This window comes from Carassius auratus, chromosome 47 (genome assembly GCF_003368295.1).
Source record: "Carassius auratus strain Wakin chromosome 47, ASM336829v1, whole genome shotgun sequence".
Taxonomy (NCBI): Eukaryota; Metazoa; Chordata; class Actinopteri; order Cypriniformes; family Cyprinidae; genus Carassius; species Carassius auratus.
The window spans coordinates 10,799,881-10,820,883 of record NC_039289.1 but is presented as its reverse complement, the minus strand read 5'-3'; the positions used below and the strand labels follow the sequence as shown (position 1 = coordinate 10,820,883).

The following is a 21,003-nucleotide window of genomic DNA, read 5'->3' as shown; positions in this document are numbered from 1 at the left end:
AGGGGGCCTCAGTATGTTTCCCAATTTTAGAAAGAATTTCGTCGTTTGTTAGGGCCGACTGTTAAGTTTTTCTTCTGGGTTTCATCCCCAGAGTAATGGTCAGACGGAGAGGGCCAACCAAGATTTGGAATGTGTGCTGCGGTGTTTAGTGACTCAAAACCCATCCTCTTGGAGCCAGCAACTCTCATAGGTGGAGTATGCACATTTCTTTACCAGTGTCATCTATAGGCCTCTCCATTTGAGTGTAGAATAGATTACCAGCCACCTATCTTTCCGAATATGGAATCCAAAGTCGTGGTCCCCTCTGTCCACGCCTTTGTCCAGAGATGCCACCGCACCTGGAGGAGGGCTAGACAAGCCATCATTCAGGTGTGGTCGCGCAACAAGGCCCAGGCCGATCGCCACCAGTCAAAGCCAAACCACTATGTCAGTTGGTCAAAAAGTGTGGCTTTCATTTAAGAATATTCCTCTCCTCTCTTTGTAATAAGCTTGCACACAAATTAATTGGCCCATTTATTGTCACCAAGATTATTAGTTCAGAGGCAGTTCACCTCAAACTCCCTCCTGCATACAGGAGAATTCATCGCACCTTGTCTCAAAATTAAAGCCCGTTTTGCATTCTACAATTAATCCACCTGTCCCAGTTCCCTCACCACCGCAACTCATCAATGGGGAACTCACTTATTCAGTAAAACACATTCTGGACTCGAAGCAGAGGTGATGTGGATTGCAGTACCTGGTGGACTGGGAGGGTTATGGTCCAGAGGAGAGGAGTTGGGTTCCTGTTAGGGACATATTGGATTATTCGCTTATCGATGATTACAATCGCCAGGTAGGTTCCTCTGGAAGTGCCAGGAGGTGCTCCTAGGCGGAGGGGTACTGTCACGGTTCATGGATCCGTGTGTTAGTTTCTGCGTGTCTGTTTCTCGTTACCTGTCTGATTGCTTGTTCCATGTTGCTTCAGCAACCGCAGAGCTGACGAGCTAATCAGCGCGGCTGCACCTGCCGCTTGTTCTGTCCTGTCTTTATCTGTCTCTTGTTTGGTTCTGCATGTTGTCAGATCGTTGTTTGAGTCTGTCCACGCCTGTCTTCTCTCCAGTCCTCAGAGTCCTGATTTACTCTCTGCCTCGGATATTGTCCAGTGTGTTTCACCGTCTGTTTCCTGGAGTTTCGTCTGAGTCGTAGATAGGGTCGGTGCCTCGCAGTGTGGTAGAGACCTGCTCACCAGCTCATCTGCTCATGTCCATCCTGGTTTTCTGATTGTATCAGCTGAAAGTAATGCAAATGATTTCTGGGCTTTGTAATCGTGACGAATGCATGTGTCCCGCACACAGACATGCTCGATGATTCATTAAACTGCCAAGGACACCTTGCAAACAAATTGGTAAGTGATTTGATCTAATGCAGAAGCTTCTTGGCACCTTATTGTGTGCTTAAAAAACTTAAAAAGCTCAAATGGAGTCCAAAGCCAGCAACACTCATTTGAAGCTATAAAGTGATTCGATTATTAATAGCAACTGAAATAATGCACTCCGGCACCAAGCAAAACTGCAACCGCGGAAAAAGCATAAACCAATAAACAATAAAAGAAAGCAAAACAAAGACGCTGAGCAGCTGGTACACTGAACTCCTCAGTGAGTGTCTGAGCAGTGAAGTGTGCAGTAATCTGTGTTTCCCTCTCTCCCGTTTAGAAAGGAACTCATCAAAATGGAGATTAGCCATGCAGCCGGGATTATTTTGGGTGCTGTAAAGTTACGGTTCAAAGGTGGCGTTAATCTCGGCATTCAGATGCACGTCTCATTATACTGAGTCTCACTGATTCGCTCACAAAGGGTGAATGCTTTTTTTCCTCTGTGCCTCTGAACAGACTAATCTAACCTTCTCTGTATCCGTAACTATAACGTATGCATATGATTTAAAATCAGAAACGTCAATGTCATCCGTAACGTAAGAGCTCCCTCTGTTGGTCAGTAGGGGAGGTGCTTCTGTTGACCGACAGGGTTTCTCATAACACATAAGGCCTCCAGGGTTGACCTGAACTCACAATGGAACCGAGCTCATGAGATTCCATCAGCCTTGATTTATTTTATCATGCAAATTTCTATCCAACAGAATGGTTCATGCTTAATAAAGCATGTCATGTTGAGCATATAATATGGGAATGTGCATATGCAAAAATGTGTGGCATTTCAGTGTTAATTCTTGTTTGTACTTCATTCATTTGAAAAGAAGCATGTATGCAACAAGCATTAATGATAATGACTAAATGGTTACATTATAGATGACTGTATAATAATGAGGGAAATTAATGTAACTGTTTTGGACCCCAGTCCTTGTGCATTAAAGTAAGCTGTTATGGAAAGAATGGAAAATGTTATTTTGTTGTTGTTTATTCTTCTTAAAGTAATTTTGTAAGTGTAAGAAAAATTCATAGAGTGGAATATTTAAGCTTGACGGATGCAGTCTAAAAGTAAAAAATACAGACTGATACAGATATCAAATTGTCAAAAGGACATAAAATAAACATTATTATTATTGTATCATCTCATGTGGCCAAGAATATGAGCAATATAATTTATATGATTGAATGTTAACCACTGTAATCATTTTAAGATGTTGCAAATTGATAGAACGGTTTAAACAGGTCAGCTTAAAACTGTAATTGTGCTCCATTAGTGGCCGCAAACCAGACTGCAAAAATGACAACAGTAAATAATACTGGTGACCTGAGCAATGTTACACTGACACTCTCGCAAATAACCCTGCAAAACCAGCCATGTTAAATAGACACTATAATCACTACTGAAAATATCCCACTCTCTAACACTTCCGTATCATGCTAAATGAGTCAAAAAAATAATTGTGCCCAAGCGCCAGCCTCCTACGAGGTATTGTTGAGATATTTCGTGTCTAATCCTGAAGGCAGAATCCATTACACTTGGTGGGAAGCAGCGAGTATGTGTGATAAGTGCTCGCCACCTCAAAGACACAAGGTAAAATATGGCAATAGAAAGCTGGCTGCACAGTTAAGGGTATTAGCAGACCTACAAAAGTGACATTTCACCTTAAAAAAACACAAGCAATTTTGGTTATTTCAGTCTGAAGAGAGAAATCCAGCAGCTGGGTGGATTCCTGCAGAGAGAAAGAAAGGAAAACTCATCTAAGATGTGACTGCTATCACCTTTTAAACAGATTTATGGGCCATTCACACACAATGCATTTTTTTTTGCGTTTGAAATGCAAGATACAGGATAACAGAATACAAAGGAAGTAAGCCTAGCATGTTTACATAGAAAAACGAAATCCAAAAAAAAAACACATTGCGAACGGCTTCTTACACTCGATACCATAAAAACATGTCGTAACTACACAAGTTGCGATAAGATTTCAGAAATAATTTGTCAGTCCACATCAGATATTAAATTAAAATTAAACATTAAATAAACATATAATATTAAATATTATACATTGATTCTTCTTAAAGCAAACATATTAAAGTTGTTCGGTCAAGAGCAGTGAGTGCTTTTTCTCATTGTTTTGTTGTGTTATTAACATTAAAGTGATAGTTCACCAAAAAAAGAGAAAAATCTGTCAGAATTTACCCACTCTCAAGTTGTTTTAAACCTTAAATGGGTTCTTTCTTTTTTCTTTTTTTTTGTACATAAAAGTTATTTTGAAAAATGTGGGTAACCAAATAGTTGTTGGTCCCCATTGACATCCATAGTCTTTTTCTTCTTCTTCTTCTTCTTCTTCTTCTTCTCTATCAAAGTCAATGGCTACCGGCAACTGTTTGGTTACCGACATTCTTCAAAATATTCAAGATTCAATATTTTTATTCATCACATACACGATTATATAGAGAATATATAACCAGCAGTGAAATGTGAGTTGATCAGTGCAGATGTTACGTGTGTTAAAAGAGAAAGCTGACGTAAGTAAAAAAGTAAATAAAAACACAATCTAAGCAAAGCGACCTGGACTGCGTCTGAACTCGGCGGCACCATCTTTGATGCCATCTTATTTTGTGTTCAGCACATGAAAATCATTTTTGATCAGAGAAAACGAATGTGACCAGGTGTAAACAGGCCTTAAAATACTTGTATCAGAATACCCAAGACGTGTCACTCATATAGTTTTGAACGGGGGAAATAAGCAATGCTCAATATGGCTGCTCTATCGAAGGAAGCCCCGCCTTCTGAGTAAAAGAGCCAGTCGCTAATCTGTAAAGTCTGCGCGTCACTGAAGCCTGAAAAATATGCTTTTTTAACGTTTAAGAAAAGAAACAACATTTGTGAAAGTTGTTTTCAGATTTCATTGGTGATTTCAAATATGAAATTAAATAGTAAGCTTGGTGAACAGTTTTGGAGAATTTGATGTTTACCCGTGTAAAGAAATAGGAGCTACACTTGCATGCCCGAGAGTTGTTTCAAAGATGGCCGCCGAGTGACATGAATTGCCTTAACGTGACTTTAAGACATTAGATTTAACCAATTGTGGCTATACGTAAACCTTGTGTGTTTTGACAGTATTAGCACAATTGACAGGCTTTTTCGTTTCAAGTGTACGCGCTCTGAAAAAGCGCATGTAAGATTTTTGTCAAATAAAGAGACAAATGTAGTGTATGTAAATAAAATGTAGAAAGTTATTCCATTTCTAACTTAATATTAGCTTATAAGCTAATAATGCTAGCTACTACATTACATCATTACAGTACGTTGTTTCTTAACCTAAATGACAGTAACAAATTATAATTCACAATACACAAAGAACAGCTGCAATGAAATAGAACTGAAAGAGGTGAAGAAAAAACATTACAGTTTTAATTGAGGGTGATTTTTAGATCGAAGTCAGTTGAACTAGTGATTTTGAGGGAAACGTGTGAGACAGACGCATTTACTACTGTTATGATATATAGTCAATTAATGGGGAGATAATCGAAATCGAATCGGTCTGAAAAAATTAATCGTTAAATTAATCGATGCATCGAAAAAATAATCGATAGATTAATCGTTTAAAAAATAATCGTTTATCCCAGCCCTAGTTAAAACTGTAATATTAGGATATTGGCGAAACCGATTTGGTAAAGGCTCCAGCGTGCATTTGTGATTGCGCTCTGGAAAGCGTAAAACGATTGTATTTACAGTTTGTTTTCGTAGAGCTGCGCAATGTTGCCAACCACAGACATTCACCCAGCTATATGTCCTAGCCCAGTCTTTAATAAAAGAACATTTTCTCTGTTGTTGTTGCCATTATAACAACATATATACATATAATACTAAACCAACACTGAATGAAACAATATCTGGAGGGTGAATCTGTCATGTTGATCGATGTGGAGCAGAAACGCTCCAGTGGCTCTGCTGAGAAGAGTGTGAAAACCCAGGCTGATGTCTTCCTTCCTCAGCAGATCTGACACGGCTGCTGTCCAAACGCTTTCATATCTGCCGCGACGAGCTGGATCCTGACGAGCAAACCTCAGTGAACACTAGTGTTCGGGAGATAAAAACTACAGTAGATGCATCTAAAATGAAACAACACCTTGAACTCAGTGTAATCTTGTAGTATTCATTCTGGTCTCTTCTTGTGTTCACTTCAGTCTGTGTGCACTGAATTTATTTAATACACAATTTTCACAATGTGAGTTGAACTAGTGAAATAAATTAACTTTTCCACAACATTCTAATTTATTGAGATGCATCTGTATATTTGTATAAATAACTTTTAATTATTCGGTATTAAAAAAAAGTTCATGAAAAAAAAAACCATTTACATATTGTAGATTTATGAAAATATATTTTTTTAAAGATTTAATATTTTGTAAGTAGTAGTTCATGATATTTTCATAATACTTAACATATACATTACAATGTTTCAATATGAAATATTTGTCAAATATTTTTAGATTTAAAATCATATTTTTCATATTATGTTTTTCAATATTTACAAATACAGACTGAAGTAACTACGACAGTGTAACACACTCCATGTGGCATTGTGTTGGGTAGCTTTATTGATTAAACCACTGCTGAAACAAGACACCGGAGAACGAGAGAGAGAAGGGGTTTGACAGATTTAAGGCTGAGGGGAAATTCAGTCTAGACTCATAACATCCTCAAGGGGACAGAAAACTAGTAAAGGACATCAGTGTCCACAATCAGAGACACCTGAGCGAAAATCTGTGAGGAAGAATCGAGTCTTCCAGAAAGATCAAGTGCATCTGAAGATTTGAGAAAGAACGGCAAATATATAAATATATATATATTATATGTAAGTGTCGTTACATTCCATAGCACATGTGAAAGTGGAAGGGAAATTGATTTAATTTTGCAGTGCCTGCTGGGAAAAAGACCATCAGCAGTTCATTAGCAGCAAATTGAATCTTTCAATTCATCAAACACACCTTCATTTCTAATCAAACATTTTAGGCTTCACTGCTTCAAAGTTTTTATTAAGCATGCAAATCAATCAATCAATGTACTGTATTATATTTGGAACACAATATCTTCCAAAATGCAGTTAGTCACCTACTTTAGTAGATACTTTACTTTAGATATTTTATTTTATTTTATTTTGATGAGCTTAGTTTTTTATACAATGATTACTTAAATAAATGAAAATAAATAAATGAATAACAGATAGTTGGCTGTCTCTTGGCTGAGGAAACAACCTCAGCAGGTAAATGCAAGGTGAAATAATATAAGAATTTAAAACTAGAACTGACTGTGAAGATAAACCGACCAAAACATGATCACATGATTTAATCAGACCAATATAGATTAAACAGGGAAGATGCTTACAGTATGCGTTTATTTATAAAATTCATTCTTTACATTTATATATTTATACAATTATTAAATAGATTTATATCAGGACAGAAAAGAGCCCAAATGATGATGTTTTTTATCTTGATAACATTATAATAACAAGAAGAGCTCAGAGAACAGTACAAAATAAAAAAGAAAGCAGTTCATGACCCTTTAAAGTTAAAAACATAAAAAAATATAAAATAAAATAAAGGTATTTCACCTTGTTTCCAAAGCAAAGTCAAACTAAAACTTTAAAAAGAAAAATATATAAATTATAATAATAATAATATATATATAACAGTATAAAATAACAAAATTATTACAAAACTAACTATGTTTTATATTCATACATACAATTATGTATATAATAAGGAGGTTATTATAAATATTATTAAGTTAAGTATTTTTACAATTAACTAAAACATAAACCATGGAAAAAAATCATTACTTTGAAATAAATTACATGAAATAAGTTAAAAATAACTTAATTTTTAGCAAGTTGCCAAAGCAAACTCGAACTTTAAAATATAAAAATCATATTAATATATTAAAAAATTTATACAAATAACAAAATGAGAATTTTTTTAATTAAAACAGAATGTATAAAAATAACCTAAATATAAACTAACAAATTCAAAATATACAAAAACTAACTACATTTTATATGCATGTATATTACCATTACTTGAAATAAAAATAAACATTAACTGAAATAAAATTAAATGTATATAAAAAAAACTAATTTTATTTCAGCTTATTGTAACATTTCTCAGTTCAGTTCTCATAAACTCAAACAAAAACTAAAAAACTAAAACTATACATAGATGCTAATGGAGTCTAATAATGTGAACTGAAATGCCGCAGGGTGTGTAAAAAAACAACAGCACTGGCTGAATGAGAAAATGAGATGTGTAAATGTGGAAGGTAAATTTCACACTTGGCGAATGAGCAGATTAATTTGATCTCACAATGAGCCGGCGAATAATCAGCTTGTTTTAGCAACCGTAAAAATGATGAGAGAAAATCAGCCAGGCAAGACAGACTTGCCTGAAGCTTCAGTTTTACACAGAAAACCCTAGTAGAGAGGAAGTCTGTAATTCAGTCTGAACGCTGCCTTTTAAAAGGTCAAACACGCTTTGAACACAGTTTAAACACAGACGCATCCTGTTAGCACACAAATAAAGCCATATATAGACTGACAGATACTGTAAATAATAAATAATGAAATAATATAATTTGTGCTGGAACAAGTCCAGTCCAGATTCAGCTCTTCCACAAATACATCAGGAACCTCATTTATTACACGTTTAAATAACATCCCAGCAACGCTCTAGTACTAATCTAGTAAATCTAGTTCTAATATGGAAAACTCTTCATCACTGTGTAAAAATACTGACAGTGCACGTGTTAAACACACTCATGCACTTTCCATAATCAAGCTGACAGATCCGTCTTTATTTGTTCTGCAGCCGCCTGATTTCAGAAGAGCAGACGGGGGGAAGCGGATCTCTGAAGATCTCGTGTGTTTGCGCAGCTGTTCGCCAGCGGGGTTCACACGGGCACCACTGGAGCTGAAGGTACCACAGGGACGACTGAGTGTGATGCCAATCAGGTCAGAACCCAAACGCTTTACGCACAGCCTCCACTGACTGAGCAGAAACGAGCGCTTTGCTCTTTGGTTTGTTCTCTGCACAGCAACACCTTCGAAAGCAGCCACGAGCCCCCAAGAGCAGTGTTAATTATACTCTTAGATTCAAAAAATATATTAATTGTTACATTTTTAAATATATTTTATAGATGATATATTTTTATTTCCCTTGATTTAAGAATTTATTTAAATGTTCATTTTAATATTTCAATTAAAAATGAAATATGTTATATCGATAAAAAAAATCTATAATAAAATATTGTAACATACTATTATGTAATTTATTTATATCATAATTGCATTCACATAATTTATAATATTACATTTACAATAGTTATAATATATATATAAATAATGTATAGCAATTTATAATATATTTATAATAATTACAATATTAAAACTTTATTTTAATTTTAAACTTTAAATTTAAACTTTGATTTAAACTAAAATAAAATACATTTAAGTTGAAGTACTGAAATTACTAAAACTGAAATAAAATATAGACTTATATCAAAGGAAAAATATTAAAATCAAATTTCTAAATTACAAAAAAACTAATATAAACACTATATTGGATTTTAATTGGAATTTTATGAAATAAATATATTTGATAAAAACGTTAGAAATAAAAATTGATTTAGGTTGAATTTAAAAAAAAATTAAACTGAAAACAAAAATAAAGATATATTAAAAGCTTTACAAAGTATGTAAAAATGCTAAAAAGCTAATTAAGAAATTGAATAAATACCATAACAGTAACTAAATAATTTTAAAACAACACTTTTTTTGTACTTTTGTTGCAGCAAACAGCCTCAAGGAGCCCGATAAAGTTCCCTTCAAATGCCTGTGCCATTTAAACAGTATGTTTTTATTTAAAGAGGTCATATGATGTTGCTAAAAAGAACATTATTTTGTGTATTTGATGTAATGCAATGTGTTTGTGTGGTTTCCAAATAATGTACATTAGTGAAACGCAGTGATTTTTACAAAGCTCATCGCTCTGAAAAGCGAGGTGTGCTTTGATTGGCCAGCTATCCAGTGCGTTGTGATTGGTTGAATACCTCAAGCGTGTGGCAGAAATGTTAAGACCCTTGCCATACTGTGATGCCGTGTGTCCCGGTGCGACAAGATAAAAATAATAAACCCATTACAAACAAGGCATTTGTTGCATCCAGTGGCGACATAATTACTGAATATAAAATGTCTTTTTACGAATTGCATCGTGCCATGTAAACATAAAACCAAGTCTGTATTTGTGATCAGAGAAGCAACAAACAACAAGCACCACTCTACACTGCTGAAAACTTGTGTTTAAATCATCAGTGGCAATTTTTTAAAATATATAAACAGAAACACACACCAGCATTGTAGGCTGTCTGAATTTCTGGTTTGAACTGTTCTGCAAAAGTGTTGTAAATACAACTTAACCTCTGATTTCTAGTTGTTTTCTCTTTTGGAAGGCCAAACTAACTATTTTCTCAATGAAACACAGCGTCTTCATGACATGCCGATAGATGCAACAGTGAGAATAAAAGTTTAGATCAATCTAAAAATCAATTTCACTTTAAATACCAAAAGAAATTCATGAAAATTCATAACTATCTTATATTTTACTAATTGGTTTATGAATACTTACTATCTAATTCACACATTTTCGTAAAAATAGTGCAGGTTAGTAACTTCTTAACTGGGTTGAATGTTATTAGCGATTAGAATAATTTACTCGGGGAGAGCGGTGTCGAAAGTAACGTGGGACGAAAGTAACAAAGCGATTTTCTCCGAGCCTCTTTCTGCATTTGCATTCCCAGCTATGACAGCATGTTCAACACGCAACCCTTGACGGAGCTGAGAAATATCACGTGATTTCCTAATCGTTTCTGGAAGTTAGGTCCGTAAAACTGTTTTCGAGTACAAAAAGTAATTTGTTGAAGCGGTATTTTTTTTTTATTAGTCGTGTTGTTTTTCTTGTTTCATGTGTCACAGTAATGATCAATCTACAGGTTATTTAGTGCTTTAACACATCCTAAAGTTTGCATTTTTTTAATATAAAATTAAATCGAGTTTAAATGTCAGGAGTTCCTGTCGGGACGAAAGTAACAGTTGTTACTTTTGTCCCGCTACAGTCACAAAAAGTATTTATATTGTTCCAGTGCAAGCTATATTGTGAATTTCTGTGTCTTGCATCATTTCTTACAAATGTTAATGTCATATTATGCCAAAAAAACACGTCTGAGTGAGGGTCGGAAAGAGAGACAGAGGTCTGGTTTTATCCAGATGTTTTTGAGAGGGCGTTTCTGGACATAGAGGAACATCTCTCTCTGGGCAGCTGCTACATCACATTTATATTTAGGTTTTAGCCATATCTTAGCCTTTACACCTCCACCTGTGAATTTGCAGTGTTTCCAGATGTTTTAATGCACATTTTTAATTAATGCATGGATGGAAACATAAATAGGACTACTGTTACATTATGTTTAGAGTTGTGATTAAATTTTTATATTGTGCATAGTGTATAGAATTTTTTTCTTATTATATAAAAATACATTGAAATTTACAATAAAAAAATACAGTCAGGTTTTGAGACATCTTAAACTTAAATTTAAAATGAAAATATGAAAATGTAATTTAATAATTTTTTTGCAAAGATAAAGGACAAAATATGTTTGCAGTTACTTATTCAAAAGGTCACAATCAGGTATACTTAAGAAAAATAAGAGTAACAGAAAAAAATCTAGCTTATATTGTTGTGTTACTTTTAACCCACCTGTGTGTTACTTTCGTCCCAACCGATGGGGTCGAAAGTAACAATGTTCAACTTATGTTCAAAGTGAAATTATACTGAAGTCTTTCTACATTTCTACAAAATACCACCTGGTATTGATAGACCACACTTCTGAGTTACTGACCACAGCAGAAATATATCTCTGTATACAACATTATCTTTTAAAATGAAGTTTTTCTGAAAAATGGTACTTTCGCCCCTGCTCTCCCCTACAAAGAAAATGTTGAAAGATTAAAGAAAGAAAAACACACTTTATGCTAACGCTAATGCTATAACACTGAGAAAGCAGCACATACTTGCGATGTAGTTTGACATTTCCTACAGCAACGATGTATGAGCTTGTGTAGTAATGCAATTTTTGTACTTGCAATGAGTATGCTAACCGTTTGGTACTTGCTAAAAGCTAATTTACTAGCATTTGGACATTGTGAGTGTTCATTTGAGACTGTGGCAAACAAACCCTATGTTATCAGGCTAAAAACTCAGGTTTTTCAGTGACTAAATGCTCTTGTATCTTTAACAAAAGTATGCTAATGTCCACCGTTGCATTTCAACTAAGCTAAGAAAGCTACATAGCCAGAAAGATGGTTTTGCTGCAGTTTTTGTAGCTTCCTGACAGTTTCACAGCACAGTGAATGGGGTTAGATGCTTGCCGTCTCAACACAAGCTTTCATCTCGGATTATATTCTTCATCTGGGCGAGTGGAGAGTCTGCTACTCCTGCCCCTGAGCTCTCTTTAGCATCCGCCCACCATCGCGCGCAAAAAAAAGCTCCCCAAAGACATCTCTCTTGAACATCATTACACCGATAATTCAGATTCCTCATGTTCCACTTGTGTGGCGTAGGGGCAGATCAAGAAAGCATGAGTGCTCACATGAGACAGATCTGCCAGTTCGAGTCAAAGATTGAGAGGGAAAAGATTGTTTTGCACTCCACTGGGAAGCTTTGCACCCATCACCAATGCTTAAAATCACAAATGCTGCAATGTATTACTGTAGACCTCTGGAAACACACCTGCTGTGCTTCAAAATCTCATCACAAATCACCACACACGACCACATTTTGCCACTAATATTATTATTTACACCTCACAGAAATGTAATGTGAATTTCAAAACCATCCCTTACGAAAAATAACCATGGTTTTATTACAGTAAAACTGTAGTAACCCATGGTTTTTTGGCGTGTTGACTACCATTTGTATAACCACAGATTTTATACAAATACCATGGTTAAACTATGGTTAATATAGCAAAACCATGGTTATTTTGTGGTTACCATGGTTTAACTATAATAACCATGGTTTTTTGGTTTTATTTGTAGTAAAACCATGGTTAATTTTCGTAAGGGATGGTAGTTGTTGTTTTTTTTATTATCTACTACATATTGCCAATTCAGACAATCACAAAATGTACTATGATTATACCATGGTTTATATGTTGACACCATGTGTTTTGACAATATCATCACTTACAATAAAGTACCATTGTACAAAAATGAACTTTTTGGACATTGCACCACATTATTTTGTAAATGTGCCATCATGGTATTTTTGGAAGTATCACATGCAAACCATGGTACATTCATTTCAGTACAATTTCAGTATATTTTAAAGGGTAACTCCACCACAAAATGAAAATTTTGTCATTAATCACTTACCCCCATGTCGTTTCAAACCTTCTTTGGAACACAATTTAAGTTATTTTGGATGAAAACTGGGAGGCTTTGTGTGTGTGTGTGTGTGTGTGTGTGTGTGTTTGTACAAAAAGAGCAACTGATGGTAGATGGACTATTCTGATGATGTCTTTCATACATCTAAAATATTTTAAGCTATTGCTAAAATTAGCTACCATAGTAATCTATTCTTTTGCGCACATTGAAATATATTAATACCATTGCATATTGTGACAGCACAAAAAATAAAATTAGGCATTTTCTTGGTTTGAAACATCTGAAATGCAAGATAATTTGAAACAATATAAAATAAAATATGACTTTGCACACAGAAGTGTCTCTGAGGGTCAGGTGTAAGACTATGACTGTATGAATACCGAAAGTTTGATGAGAATAGGTCGGATGTTCTTTTAAATGATAAGCAGACCTCAAACTCAAAGTGACAGGCCCCTGCAGCCAGAATGACAGAACACATCGCGGTTCCTCTTCTTGATCTTTTATCTTGGAGCCACAAAGCAAGTCATCCAGAATGGCAGAATTACGCTGAATAATGGCCATTATGTAGGAAGCAAACAGCACAAAGGCACAAAAATCAGTATTAGAGATTGCTGAACGCAAACTACTGCGCTGAGAGCCGCGGTTAACGTCTGAATAAAAGCCATTTAAATCAGAATCACTGAAATTCGGCATCTAAAGAACAAATTAAATAAAGTTTTGTGGTTTTTAGTCCATTTTTTGTGAGAATTAAGGCTGTATTCAAGTGCAGTACTAAAGTAGATTTAAAGTAAAAGTACGGTTTCAGATTCAATTCACGTAAACAGAATAGCTAACTAAACACAATAGGCTAACAGACAACGCTAACGATTACAGGTAAAATAAAACATCTGTTAGCAGGCCGCAAAAGGCTTTGAAACCAGATGATGGCAATAAATATGTAGAATTGTCCACAATAGTCACAAGGTTTAGCTTCAGAAGACTAAAACAGCTCTTGCTGACTGCTGAAGACACGCTCATGCAATTCTGTACTGCTTTCTGGTCATTGCTTCATTTTGCAGAGTACACTACTCATGGTTGTCATTGCACTCAAAAAAGTGGGAAACGTTTCACAGGTGAAAACAAACCTGCAGGTCACATCATTTCAAAAAGGCTTAGTTATTGTTGAACTGAATGTGTTTACGTGTACAACAAAATGCTAATAACAAAAGTCGACCAGCATATTTTTTCAATGGAGATATGATAAGAAACTGAGTGGCCAGTAAAATCAATCTGTACTGTATATGTGATACAGGATAATACAATTTGATTACAGTAAGTGAGACGCATATATATATATATATATATATATATATATATATATATATATATATATATATATATATATATATAAATAATAATTACAAATTAAAAGTTTAACTCAACATATTTTTTAAATACAGTATTCATTAGAAATTCACTAAAATATCTGAAAAATTTCATTTATATTTAGGCTGTTGGTACATGGACACAAGGCAAAGCTAAAACACTTTTGTCAAGCGACTAAGCAGCTGTACATTAGAATCTCCAAATGACCAAATATCTGGAAATATTTCAGTCTATAAAAACTGCTATATAAACCAGAAATATAAAAACAACCCCTCAACTCCTTGACATCAACAGATGCACATACATATATATTATGGAAGGTGGATGGGGCCAAAAGTTGTTAAAGGGAAAGTCTGACTATATGTGACCTCGGACCATAAAACCAGTCTTAAGTCACTGGCGTATATTTATAACAATAGCCAAAAAAAAAACCTTGTATGGGTCAAAATTATAAATTTTTCTCTAATGCCAAAAATCATTAGGATATTAAGTAAAGTTCATGTTCCATTAAGATATTTTGTAAATGTCCTACCATAAATAAATGAAAATGTATTTTTTATTTAGTAATATACATTGCTAAGAATTCATTTGGACAACTTCAAAGGTGACGTTCTCAGCATTTACATTTTTTTTTTTTTTTTTTTTTGCAACCTCAGATTCCAGATTTTCAAATAGTTGTATCTCAGTCAAATATTGAAAACTGAATACTGAAAAATGTACACTTGAAACTGGTTTTGTGGTCCAGGGTCACATATCCTAGTCTTGCGAGAACCAAGTTTAGTTGTTTAGTTTTTCTCCTTTTGGCTTTAACTGAAACCCTCCAACATTGTTCTTTAAAAAAATCCTCAATTTGTATTTCTGTGTTGCTCTCTCCTTTGCGCGTACACCTCCGTTCTACGTCATCCACTGGAACGCCACTCTCTTGTGAATGAGAGAGTGCATATGGAAATTAGTTTCTAAAGTTATCTAAATATTTTTCTTACACAACTGCATCGCTTCACTTCTGAAGGCCTTTAATAACCCCTGGAGCGGTGTGGAGCACTTTTTATGATGGATACACTGTTTTGGACTTTAAAATCTCAACCTCCATTCACATACAAAGCTTGGAAGAAGCAGGACATTATTTAATATAACTCCAATTGTATTCATCTGAAAAAAAAGTGATATACACCTAGGATAGTTTGAGGTTAAGTAAACCGTGAGGTAATTTTCATTTTTGTGTCATGCCCAGAATGATCTTGTAAGGACCTCAATATCCTCTGCCATTAACAATGCTGTGAAGCACTGGAGACATTCAGTCCGGTCTGTCCTCTTTGCATCTCCTGTAGTTAACACTAATAACACGCTTTGCTTCCTGATAGAGTCTGTGTACATTTATAGCATCCTCTTTACCTCCATCCTTTACTTAAACCCTCAGAAATGACATGGCAACCCCTTCGTGAATGATAGCTTTCAACTTCATTTATTAATAACTTGAACAAAATTAAAATAGCACTGTAAAGCTTGGATCGAGATAGTAAGATGAGCACAATGTTATGTTACTTACTTTTGCTCTGCCGACAAAAAACAACAACAAAAAAACGGCATAACGATGTAACCTCTAAAAAAAGGATACTGTTATCACACGACACAAGAAATACTGCCATGTACAGCACAAAAAAAAAAAAAAAAAAACCTTTGTACATCAAATAGTTACACTAAAGCTAAAGTTTTCCAAAAATGTAGTTTGTTGGTAATAACTAACCTTTGTAAGTATAGACGAATGCAGGAAAGATAAAGAGGGAGATCCAGCCAGTGGTAGTTAAAAGGAGATTTTTACATTTAGTTTTGTAGACATTTATTGTGTGTGCCTGACATTGGTTTTGGTCAAAGCAGACACTCGCCCAGTTATTTCATTGATCTCCACTGATAAATGAACCGAGGCAAATGTATTGAGCTGTAGGAAGTGTCAAGCTTTAGTATCTGTGTACAACCTATAAGACAGCTTCTAGTAATTAAAGATTGTGAAAGTGATATATATATATATATATATATATATATATATATATATACACACACATATATATATATATAGAGAGAGAGAGAGAGAGATAGAGAGAGATAGTGGGGTTTTTGAAGAGAGAAAGAGTGTTGTGAACTTTTACTTTTGTTTTCAAGGCAAGGAGAATGAGATTAACTTATATTAATGCAATAAAAGTAAAATGTATTATATTTCAGGATGTCCTGTATCCACTGAGATTTTAAGAAAGCATCTATAACATAAGTCTACAGAAATATGACTGTAAAAAAAAAAAGAAAAAAAAAGAGGAAAGTGGAAAATATATAAATATTTTGTCTTTTTTTTCCAGAAAATGACAGATCATTTCAATAGATGAGACCCTTATTCCTCGGCTGGGATTGTGTAGAGCGCTTTGAAGCTACATTGAAACTGCAGTTTGGACCTTCAACCGTCACCACTGAAGTCCATTTTATGGAGAAAAATCCTGGAAGGTTTCCCTCAAAAACCTTCATTTCTTTGCAACTGAATAAAGAAAGACATAAGCATCTAGGTTGACATTGGGGGGTAAGTAAATTATCAGGAATTTGTTATTCTGGAAGTGAACTAATCCTTTAATTAATAAAATAATTGCTCTCTATATCATTTAAGGTCAATGAAATACTGAAACTTTACATATATGGTATAGTTCCTGCATCCACTGATATGTATGGGCAGTAAAAATCAATGTGTTTTCCAAGATGCCACAAAACTGAGCATGCTCTGGTTGAAAAAATCATTGAAATTAAATACAAATAAACTCTCACAGGTGAAAATGTGTTAACCATTAACTATGATAACTTTTTAATCTCCTGTTTGCTAACGGTTTTGACTTGTTGCGCTAGTTTAGAAAAAATAATCTTCTCAAGTCTTTTGCAGATATGGATTTGACCAGCTTTGACTATCACAATTTGATAGACAACGTGCATATATCGGCCTATTGAAGCATCGATGTTTATGTATTATATCTATACCTGCATCTACCAGCAGCTGCTAACACGGCTATGCAAATCTCAACCCTATGGTTATAAAATGGTGTTTTTTATGCCTGGCTTTGACAAAATTAAGCAGTGAGGTCAAGTGGAGATAAATAAAGATGTTATTCTTGTTTATAAATAAAAAAATCCATTGACTGTAAATCAAGGAACAATTTGTTTCTGAAGAGAATAAAAGCAACAAATTGTCAGTGAGAACGTTTGAAAGGTTAAATGCTCCACCTCATCATAAACAGCTGCAGATGTCAGAGCAAAAGAGCACCAGCCGTATGTTTGTGAACTGGATGAACCCCACATCTCTGACTAAGTGATGAGCGGCAGACTGTCTTTCATGAGAGCTGCCCTCCCTGTGGTCGTCTGCGTTTACAGGCCACTGCCTCTCAGAGCAATCAGGCCCCAGCAGGCTTTACAGCGCAAACCCGAGCAAGTCCGGTAGTGTGCGTATGAAGGCACTGTAGATCAGCCATCGGTGTCGCTCATCACAATGTCAAGTCCGAGCGGGGTGAGTCACGGTGAGCCACGTTCACTGTCAGTACCTCACCAAACCACTCATGGGAAACAGGACGGGAAATACACATTCCCGACGCTGTATTTTATGCTGCATAACAAATAAAAAAATGAAGCTGTTTTTTTTTTTCTGCTTGGGTGAATCATCAAATCACATTACGCCTAGATGAAGATTAGCTAATGCTTCTGGCACACGTCACTTAACACGGCAATAACCGCATCCAACACAACAATTCTGTCTGGAGGCTGGAGTCATACATATCACATTAATATTCTCCAAAATTCATGTTTTTAATGATATGAGGGTAGATAAGTCATTGTAAAGCTAATAAAGCTGCACCTGTCACAAAAAGGTGAAGACACATTGTTCTAAATAAAAAAATATATATATTGCAGGGAATACTGTACATATGTGACACCACGTGGAATCATTTGGCATCCTAGTTGGGGTAAAAGTCATAAAAATATATGTTTTTTTTTCTTTGATTACATGCATGATGTGATTTCATTCCATCCAAATGAATAGATGATATTTCACATATGGAAAGAAAATGAACCATCAACATCCTCATTACAGTTTAGCGGTTCGGCCAAACTGATTATGTGAAGGGCATAATAGATGAGCATGTCTAATGAGAATAACCAGCATCCTTGGATTTAATACACTCTAAAAAAATACTGGCTTGTTTCAACCCAACTTTGGGTCAAATATGGACTAACCCAACCGTTGGGTACAATTTTTAGATTACATTTTTAACCCAAAAGTTAGGTTAGTCCAAATTTGATCCAAAGTTGGACTGAAATAACCCAGCATTTTTTAGAGTGAAATTAAGACGGAAGATCAAGAATGAGGGTTAAGGTAGGGTTGCATATTTCTTTCTGCTTGTACTAACCACTTCGGTATACTGTAGATATTGTAGAAGATGTGTCAAAAACTATTCTAAACGTGATATAAACGTCTTTGGGGAATGTTTTATAAGCATCTACTGAGCAGAGTCACGCTCTTGCATATTGCATTTAGTCATTTTCAATCACAAGACTCCTTAACGTTCCCGAAGCTCTCAATACGTTTATAATGAAATATCAAATGCTTCTTAGGATGGGAGCTGAAGAGGCGTTGTGGGTAGTGCTGTGTCGTAAGACGCTGCGTTTTTGGGTTGAGTGCAGACCTGCTACCGCTAGTGTTGTTGGTAAAACTGGTGAATTAATAGAAGAGGGATGTTAGACTGAGAGGTTTGTAAAGTGTGGCATCAAAGTAGATTATACAAATTGGACATGTAATCTTGATCATTTCTGAAAATAGAACTGAAAAAGTCTTTGTAGCCAGATTTACAGTTTTGCAGATATACTGTATAGGGGTTTAGTGTTATGCCTATGATAGACCACATAGGCCACTGTAAAATGACCTGACCCTTTTTATGATAAGTAATTGTAATAATAATGTAAAAAAAAAAAAATGGTTAACCACATCCTATGATGCAAACAATCCTTTTTTTCCACACATTAAATTTGAACATTTCTTAAAAATTTTAAGAAGTTCATAAAAAGTTTAGAAAACCTAAACCAACATGAATAAGAGAACATTTCTAAGAACCTGACACCTGTGGTAGACTAGATTTTTATTTTTAAAGGATTCTTTAACATGGACACTTTATTTGTTAAAAGAATTAAGACATGATTGCATTCACTGATAAATACATGTTAGTATCATGTTTATAATTATATAGTATTGTATTTATCATTATTATTATTATTGTATTTATTATTATAAATACAACATTATATTACTGCCCTAATCTTCACAACCAGCCAGTACAAGAAACTATCTTTCTGTGGTTTGTCAAACAATGTTTGCCGTGACTGGACTTCAGCAACAGGGCACAACCCTTTGATATTTAACATACATGCAATTCCAGAGCCTTCCAAAAATAGGAGGAGGAAGATGACGGCTCTATAGTGGAGGGCAAATTAGCACTCTGCTCTCTGACCTCATTCCGCTCTGAGACACGAGGCATAGAAAATATTTCTGAAATGCCATTTCAAATGGCTACAGCATACATGGCCACATTCATTAAAAAATATATAGATAATTACAGAATAATAATAATAATAATAAATGAAATAAAATGGCAAAATCTATATTAAGACAAAACCAAACATCATTGTAATTGATCAGGAAAATGAATAAAAAATGATTTTTGAAAAAGTAATTGCACAACTCCTGGTGCAGAACTAAATTCAGGATCTTGGGCATCCATGCAGCTACAATCAATTCAGCTGAAGCTAAACGTGGGAATCTGTCCAGATATTCTGCTGCAGTCACTACAAGATATGCTCAGGCAACGCTCTATCAGTGCTACAACTTCCTGCAAATGCACACACTCTGTGTCTGATAACGGCAAATTCATCTTGGCTATTCTAATTTAACGTGGTTCTTAATGAATAATGGGATCTTGCGTTTTGGAATTCTAATTCTGATAAGGAAAGAGTATTAGCTCCTGAATGAGAGAGAGAAAAACAGAATAAAAATGCATTTTTTTTTTCTCCTTGTTCTTCTGTATGTTTCAACAACAATTTTGGTCAGAATAAAAGAGTTCATTGCTAATTAACTTTATACGTCATTTACTGATTGTAAGCAACTTCTATTTTAAAAGCATCTTCACACAATGTCTCTTTTTAGAGTGTGACATTCTCACCTCTCTGCAATGCACAATTCATGAGATCTTCAACTCACATGAGATCAGAGAGTAGAGGCAAGTTAAGCAACTCAAAATTTCTCCCCTAAGCAATAAACATTCTGTCATTCAACTTAAAAAACAAACAAAAAGAAAAACAAACAAACAAAAATCTGCATTAGCTAAACATCACTGTAGGACAGAGGTAGGCAAAGTCATTCCTTGAGTCCCAATGTCCTGAAGAAACCGACGTTGGCAATCCCTGCAGTAGAAAATCACTGTAGTTCAAGATGCTAAGGAGTACCTCAGGGCTATGTACTATGTACTTTTGTCCAAGTGTCGTGATTGCTCGAGGCTGTGTACTGGGGCAGATCTAATTTTGCCTTGGACTTCATTATACCATAGATAGGAGCTCATGAATACCCTTAAAGCTATTTAAGGGGACCATTCCTTGTTATGCAATACCTTGTGAATTCTGTTGTTTATTTATTTTTAATAAAATAATGTGACAATTCAACAA

The 21,003-nt window shown here is 34.9% G+C and overlaps 1 protein-coding gene across 1 annotated transcript in view; it reads right to left on the bottom strand.

The window, feature by feature from the left end:
* The window catches only part of grip2b (glutamate receptor interacting protein 2b), a 143,981-nt gene that overhangs the window by 122,223 nt on the left and 755 nt on the right, over window positions 1-21,003 (bottom strand). The window lies entirely within an intron of this gene.